Genomic DNA, 8,713 nt, shown 5'->3' with positions numbered 1-8,713 from the left:
CTCCACGTTAGTTGTGTGTGTGAGTCTCTTGTCTTGTATCGTCAGCTCATATCAAGTCACCAAGTATTCTTGGTTTACTTAACCTTCCTAGTTGGAGTTTTATTTTTGTGTGGCCAAGTTTCTTATGCCAGCAAATAAGGCTGCCACTTTTGAGTTAACTATTCTGTCTCGGAGTCCTGCACTTGGGTCCAGCCATTGCCAGCCACACAGCTCACCGTGACAGTTTCTGACTCCTTGGAAAAATATAAAGAAACGAGGAGTGAAAACTTTTGCACAGCACTTCTTCTTCTTGTGGCTGCTCCCTTTAGGGGTTGTTACAGCAGATCATCTTCTTCCATCTCCTGCTATCCCTAGCATCCTCCTCTGTCACATTGACTCTATGCACGTCCTCCTTCATTACATCCATGAATCTTCTCTGAGGTCTTCCTCTTTTCCTCCTGTCTGGACGCTCTAGCTTCAAGTTTCCATCATTTTTCCTCAATCTGCACATGTCCAAACCATCTCGAACTTGCCTCTCTAACCTTATCTGTGTCGATCCTCGACGCCCCCAATGAAAACCTCCTCATTCTCTTCATAGCTGCCCTCATTCTCTTCTTACTAATCCTCTGAACTTCCCGATTCACTAACCGTCCTCCACACCATCCCTTCTCCTATCTCGCATTGTATTGATTCATAAGTGTTAGTTAATTTCCATCTCTATCCTTAATCATCCTAACCTACTGTACATCCTTTCCAGTTTAATCTCTCTGCCTAACCAATCAGTACAACTCCTGCTCTCTTTCCTTAGTGTTCAGTCTCACATACATGCATACCTTTTCCTTTGAATACTACTACACTTCCTCATTTTACCACCAGGTCTCCTTGCCTTCTTTCCTCTGCCTTGAGACTACACCCAACACCTTCCTGGCAGTTTCCCTCACCACTTCAGCTCTACGTTCCCAGCCATCTGGTATCGCTTCACTACCACCTAGAGCCTGCCTCAACCCCTCCCTGAACTCTGCACAGAATTCTTTCATCAAAATCCACCATTTAACCCCTGCTTCTCACTTTACTTGCTTCGTCTTCTTAGTTTCTAAAGTCATTCTGCATAGCGTCATCCAATGCTGCCTAGCTACTTTCTCCCCTGACGCCACTTTTCAGTCTTCTATCTACACTCAACAAAAATATAAACGCAACACCTTTGTTACTGCTCCCATTCCCCATGGGATGGACGTAGAGACCTAAAATTCATTCCAGATACACAATATAACCATCCCTCCCAAACAGTGGTCACAAATCAGTCCAAATGTGTGGTAGTGGGCACATCTGCTATATTGAGATAATCCATCCCACCTCACAGGTGTGCCACATCAGGATGCTGATCTGACATCATGAGTAGTGCACAGGTGTACCTCAGACTGCCCACAACAAAAGGCCACCCTGGAATGTGCAGTTTTTTGCGGTATTGGGGGTCTGGGGACCCAGAACCGGTCAGTATCTGGTGTGACCACCATTTGCCTCATGCAGTGCAACACATCGTCGCATGGAGTCTATCAGATTGTCAATTGTGGCCTGTGGAATGTTGGTCCACTCCACTTCAATGGCTGTGCGAGGTTGTTGGATATTCGTGGGAACTGGTACACGCTGTCGTATACGCCGGTCAAGCACATCCCGAACATGCTCAATGGGTGACATGTCCGGTGAGTATGCTGGCCATGCAAGAACTGGGACATTCTCAGCTGCCATCTGCCCTGAACAATGTGAACCATGATTCATCCGTGAAGCGCACACCTCTCCAACGTGCCAGACGCCATCGGATGTGAGCATTTGCCCACACAAGTCTGTTACGGTGACGAGCTGGAGTCAGGTCAAGACCCTGATGAGGACGACGGGCATGCAGTTGAGCGTCCCTGAGACGGTTTCTGACAGTTTGTGCAGAAATTGTTTGGTTGTGCAAACCAATTGTTCCAGCAGCTGTCTGGGTGGCTGGTCTCAGACGATCTTGGAGGTGAACCTGCTGGATGTGGAGGTCCTGGGCTGGTGTGGTTACACGAGGTCTGCGGTTGTGAGGCCGGTTGGATGTGCTGCCATATTCTCTGAAACGCCTGTGGAGACGGCTTATGGTTGAGAAATGAAGATTCAATGCACGGGCGACAGATCTGGTTGACATTCCTGCTGTCAGCATGCCAATTGCACGCTCCCTCATTGCTTGTGGCATCTGTGGCATTTTGCTGTGAGACAAAACTGCACATTCCAGGGTGGCCTTTTGTTGTGGGCAGTCTGAGGTACACCTGTGCACTACTCATGATGTCAGATCAGCATCCTGATGTGGCACACCTGTGAGGTGGGATGGATTATCTCAATATAGCAGATGTGCCCACTACCACACATTTGGACTGATTTGTGACCACTGTTTGGGAGGGATGGTTATATTGTGTATCTGGAATGAATTTTAGGTCTCTACGTCCATCCCATGGGGAATGGGAGCAGTAACAAAGGTGTTGCGTTTATATTTTTGTTGAGTGTATTTCAGATTGCACCCTCTGCATAAGATGTAATCTACCCGTGTGCACCTTCCCCCTATTCTTATACATCACCCCATTTTTCCACCCTCTTCTTCAAGTACATGTTCACCACAGCCATTTCCATCCTCTTCACAAAATCCACTACCATCTGTCGTTACAGGTTTCTCTCCTCAACACCATACCTACCTAACACCTCACCTCCTCGTTACCTCTGTTCCCTTCACCCATATGTCGCTGCAGCCTGCTCCAATCACTACTCTCTTCCCCCGGAAACACTCTCCACCTCTTCATCCAACTTACCATACAATTCTGCTTTTACTTCTACCTGGCATCCAATTTGTGGGCATACAACATGACTACATTTCAGCTTCAAACTTCATGATTCTCATTCTCATGATTCTGCCTGACGCTCTTCACCTCCACAAAACTATTCAGATACTCTTCCTTCAAGATTACTCCTGCTCCATTTCTCTTCCCATCTAAACCATGGTGGAACAGCTTGAATCCACCTCCGATGCTCCTGGCTTTGCTTCCCCTTTTGCACCATATTTTCAAGACACCCTGAGTTAAGATTTTGTGATTAGATATAAGATTGCAATCCTGGTTAGGTGGGAGTTTTTCCTCAGTGAAGAATGTTTTTTGTTTTTCAACTTATGAAACAAAGTTCAAACCTAAGTGCATCCGTGTGTGTGTGAGGAATGAAAAAAAAGTGCTCATAATCAGAGATGGGCAGTAACGCTTTACTGTAATCTGATTACTTTTTTCAAGTAATGAGTAAAGTAAGGGATTACTATTGCAAAAATGGTAATTATATTACCGTTACTTTCCCGTAGGAACGCTGCGTTATTGCGTTACTAAAACCGTGATATTTTTTGCGAGAATGTCTCATGACATTGACGTAAGCGAGTGCGACGTTCGTGACAACAGCTGTGTGCAGATCAACAATGGATCATATATTGAGTGCGGGAGAGAGTATGAGCGTGCAGCGTTTAAAGCGTGGAAGTACTGACCTTACTTTGAGTTTGATTCCATAAAAAGTGACAAAAACATTAGCGTCCATCGTGCGTGGGAAGAAAACTTCTTTTTACAGCGAAAAAAACCCCTAAACTTCCGAGCAAGCACCGAGTGCGCAACGACGTAATGGGAAACTCACAGAGAATTTCCCATTGTTCAACTCACGGCTGTGGCACACCTGCACCAGGGTAAACCTCCGCCTACCCCACTACTGCTTTACAGGTGAAAATAGAGCAACAGGACCGCTAGTCTTTGATTTTATTTATTTTCTGCTGTGTTTTACTTGCATCTATTTGAAAGACTGAGTGTAAACACAAAAAATATTTTATTTTATGTGCTGGAATGTGCAGAAAATAGGTTTAAATGTTAAACTAATTTATTCAAGTCAGAGAATGTTGTATATAATTAAATTTAAAGTTAAAAGATTAAAACTAATAAAACAAGATTTAAAAAGAGACTTTTCCATTTGATTAGATTTTATATGATATATATCAGTAACTAATTATATGTAATTAGTTACTGATATAATTATATGTAATTAGTTACTGATTACTTTTTTCAAGTAATTTGACCAACACTGCTCGTAATACATAATCAGATTCCACCATGGAGTGTGTTTTGCATATTTAGGTCTGGTAATTTTTTATGGATCATCTCCCTGCAGTGCAAATAGAAGTGGGCTCTATCCCGGGGAAGCTTGCTGTAAAATCCCTCGTGCCACAACCTCCTGGTGTTGCATTAAGATTTAATTTCCAGTAAAACAATGAGTCTTAACATGCATCAGAGCTGCAAGGGAGAGCAACAAGTGTTGCTCGCATGGCTCTCCATCAGCAGTCACAAGACCTCAACCCCAGTGAATATTTGGCATCATTTGAGGAAGAAAATTTTCAAACAACATCACAAGACATGCTCTGGGATGCTCTAAAAGCGAGCTGGAATTTTGTGTTTTGTGTGGTAGAAGGAAAGAAATAGTTACGTGAGGTGTGAGTTCTGATAAAAGCAAACAGTGAACAAAACCAGACTTTTAAGAGGGTTTCAAACACTGAGAGCAGTATCGCTGTGGCAGAGGCGGAGTGGAAAATCTGATTAGTGACCAATTGCATGTAATCTGGGGTTTTAGGCTGTATCCACACTGATAAACCTGAAAACACATTTTTCTCTCCTGCTGGGCTTTGTATCCGTGCCAGAACTGCTCTTTGCAGTTTCGAAATCGAGCTTTTTGGGACTGCTGACTATATTAGGTGAATCTGATAGCGCACGTTTCTTACATAACTTAGGAACGAGCCTCATGGTCTTTTATAGATGCTCCAACCATGCTCTGATCATAATTATTCATCCCAGGGGTGGCTGTAGCTCAGGTGGCAGAGCAGGTCAGCCACTAATGAGAAGGTCGGTGGTTCGATCCCAGGCTGCATCCTGGCTGCATGCTGGGCAAGATACTAACCCCATGTTTGCCTACTGGTGGTGGTCAGAGGGCCCGGTGGCGCCTGTGTCCGGCAGCCTCGCCTCTGTCAGTGCGCCCCAGGGCAGCTGTGGCTACAATGTAGCTTGCTATCGCCAGTGTGTGAATGTGTGTGTGAATGGGTGAATGACTGAATGTAGTGTGAAGCGCTTTGGGGTCCTATGGACTAGAAAAGCGCTATACAAATGCAGGCCATTTACCATTTGCCATCCCTTGTCAATCTTCACGTTCATTAAATATATTTCTGACCTTGACACACACCAGTTTTAAACTATGATTAACTTTATTCACTTCCACTGAGGTTGGTTTTGGTCAGTGGTTTTGCTTCACAGACATAGCAGATCAACAGAAAGTCGGCTTATTTTGCCTCCACATCTCTCCGCCTCTGTTTAATTCTCTAATAGCTGATCACATGAGAGAGTAACGCAGGGAAGCTGCTATAACCGTAAAGTTGATGATGTCCGTGAAGATGTCAGAGCCTCGGAGTGGAAAATTCAAGACAAATACACATCTGTGTAACGCTTGGCAGTAACATGTTTGATAGGTGATCTCATCGCTGGTACGGGTTTGAATGCAGATCCACTGGGGAAACAGACACACAGAACCAGCATCAGCACATGTATGCACAAGCGTCACAATGAAGGATGATCCACTCATTTACATCCTCTGTGTACACAAAAGTACGTACTAATGCACAGCCTATAGTGATGTGTTACAGTGGACTCAAAAATCCTGGGAAACTTGCCTGGATGACGACGGAAAATCTAAGATGTTTTGATCAAGTTTTCTTTGAATTTTCAACCTCAGGCTGCAACACATGTTTATTTGCACAAGAGACATGACATGATGTCCCTTTAAACCAACGTAGAGATGCATGTTAATGCCAGATGTGAACAGGGTGAATGTAAGGCTCCTTGTAATTCAGCACACTCTGTCATCTGTTATGACTTTGCAGACTTGCTACATTTTAAAGGTAACAGCTATGCATGTCGCCTTCAGTCTACTGCTTAATTATGTTGTCTATGTGCTCATCTTCAAGCCACCGTAACATCTTAATGTGTTCTGAATTTTGATTGATTTGACTGCACATGTCACATCCACATTTTAAACTTTATTCTCTTAATCATCTGATTTATTTCATGCAGGCAGGCAGAGAAGAGCTCTCTCTGCGGATGGCTCTCTAAAGCACCGCATTCAAAGCGGCTTCCCTCTTATTAGTTCTGGTGCTCATCAAATTTTTACACTGTGGTGCTCGAGGGTTTAAAGTTAATACTTTTAAAGTCACTGAGTGCCATCGTGTTTAATTTGTACGTGAGCGGTCACAGTTGTTGGAGATCAGCTCCAAATCACCCAACAATCTGCTTCCCATTCACTCGCCAGCTAATAAACCCGCGAGGCAGGTTTAAGACTGCTGCAGTGCACGCTCGTGTCACATCCACATCCAGCGCTCTCCTTCGATCACCGCGGTGCATGTAAACGTTCGCTCCACCACGAGTTCTGCCACACTGCTCACCTGAAAATTATGCTGACGTGCGCTGCTGTCGCTGGCGTTCGTACAGCATTCATATGCCTTCCTGCACCACGAATCCAGTCGCATTTTAATACTTTCAAATGTCTTACATCAACACTGTGCACACACGTTCCCATAATCATCTTTTTCATTTGAGTCGACGTCCTGAAACCTAAGCCTTCTGATTGTGACAAGTTCTGACTGTGCTTCCTGCGTGACTGAATATGTTTATGGTTGTCTACAAATTCCGCATTAAGAACAAAACCAGTTTTGTGTTAAATTTGTGCTCCGGTTTAAAAAAAATAAGCCAAAAGTAAACAGTGCGGCTCATTTATGTGTTCAAACAGTTTGAGCAATGACAGAAAGTTAAATTAAAGCAGATTGTGGCTCCACAGATGATCCCTGTTAATGCTTTTGGTCTTCAACATTATTACTGAATGAATTCAGGCTGAGTTTGAGTTTGAGCAGAGCTCCGAACACAAACAGTATTTTTTTTTACTGTTAGAGAGATAGATTTTCAGGTAGCATCAGCATTACTGTGAGAGAGCTGTGCTACTGCAACATTTTAATATTCAGTGAAGTTTTTACAGTCAGTGCCGGCCCGTCAGGTTTAACTCCAGCAACTCCTGAGGAGCATCAGCTCACGTTTTCTGCATTCTCTGTAATGTTTCAGCAGCAGAGTGGAAAATATGTCAGATGTGCAGCTTTTCTGATATCATCATAATGCTGGTTTCTTCTGTAATGCAGGCAAATAAAAAAGAAAGAAAGATTTTGGCTTCCGTTCTCCCATCAGAGACCGGAGTGTATGGAATCCATAATTGAATTCATGTTGTCTCCGATGGGAAAATATTAAGTGAAGCTGGGCTGGAAGGGCTCTGCTTCACTGAGATAGGAGGGAGAAGTCAGTGCAGATGAGAGGTGAGGAGGAAAATGTGATTTATATGTTAGCCTGAATCATAAAAAGGACTCCTGTCAAACCTTTGATTGAATCACAGCTGGAACGCATTCAGGTTTAAGCGCTGAACAGGTGCTGCTTGTAGCAAGGATTGCGGAGAGGAAGGCAGGATGACCCGTCTACCTCGACCGGCTTCAGTAACGAAATGTGAACACAAGAGTGAGATCTCCCTTTGAAAAGAGCTGAAAATCACATTTTAAAAGGGCGAGCGGGACAAACCCCTACGAATAAGAAAAGTAAAGGTGGACTGAAAGTTATTTTCATTTCAAATTAAAGTCTACTTCAGAAACATAATCATATAAATACAAACACAGTTGATGGACCTGTTCTCTAAAACTGCTACTTGTTCATTTCGTACTTGGTTAATCATTGCTTGATTGCGAGTTTGCTTACTAACTAATTTCTTTCAGGACTCTAAGAAAATACCTGACATTTTTTTAATCACTTTTTTCCTGAGCTTTGGATGAAAAGGTGGACAACACTTCATTCAATGGAGGATATAGTGATTTGATCCCCTGCTGGATTTGTAAGTTTGCTCACTTACAAAGAAATGAACAGTCTGTGGTTTTTATATTAGTTTAATATTAATGAAGAGAGAACAAATATCAACCCATAATCCAGAAAAACAAATGACATAAAAGTTATACATTGATTTGCATGTTACTGAGTGGACTAAGCATTTGATCCCCAAGCAAAGCAAAACTTAGTACTTGGTGCAGAAAACCTTGTTGGCAAGCACAGCAGTAAGATGTTTCTTGTGGTTGATCACCAGGTTTGCACACATCTCAGGGGCCACTTTTCTTTATAGAAACTCTCTAAAGCCTTTAGATTTCATCCTCCACAGATTTTCTACATGATTCAGTTTGGAGACTGCCCACTCCATGACCTTAATGTGCTTTAGCCACTCCTTTGTTGCCTCGATGATATGTTTTGGGTCAGTATTATGCTGGAAGGCCCAGCCATGACCCATCTTCAGTGTTCTGACTGAGGGAGGATGAAGTCTTCCTGGACCCTCAGCAGAAAAAAGGGCACAAAGTAAAATGTTTCAATCTCTGTGCGTACCGTTTCTGAGCGCACATGGTCGGCACCTTCTCACCAAGCTGATGATCCACTGACAGCGCTTTGGACTTACTCATGGGTTTTTTTAGCAGATCGAATGCTTATTTCACGGCATGCAAATTAGTTTTTCAATTTTATGTAATTTTGGGGGTTTTTTCCCCCATTTTTGGTTGATTTTCTGCCCCTATTCATTAAAACGAAACTACCAT

This window comes from Copadichromis virginalis, linkage group LG2 (genome assembly GCF_057382275.1).
Source record: "Copadichromis virginalis isolate Kocher_CV1m ecotype Utaka linkage group LG2, C_Virginalis_male_GT1.1, whole genome shotgun sequence".
Taxonomy (NCBI): domain Eukaryota; kingdom Metazoa; phylum Chordata; class Actinopteri; order Cichliformes; family Cichlidae; genus Copadichromis; species Copadichromis virginalis.
Note: the sequence above shows the minus strand (reverse complement) of the source record.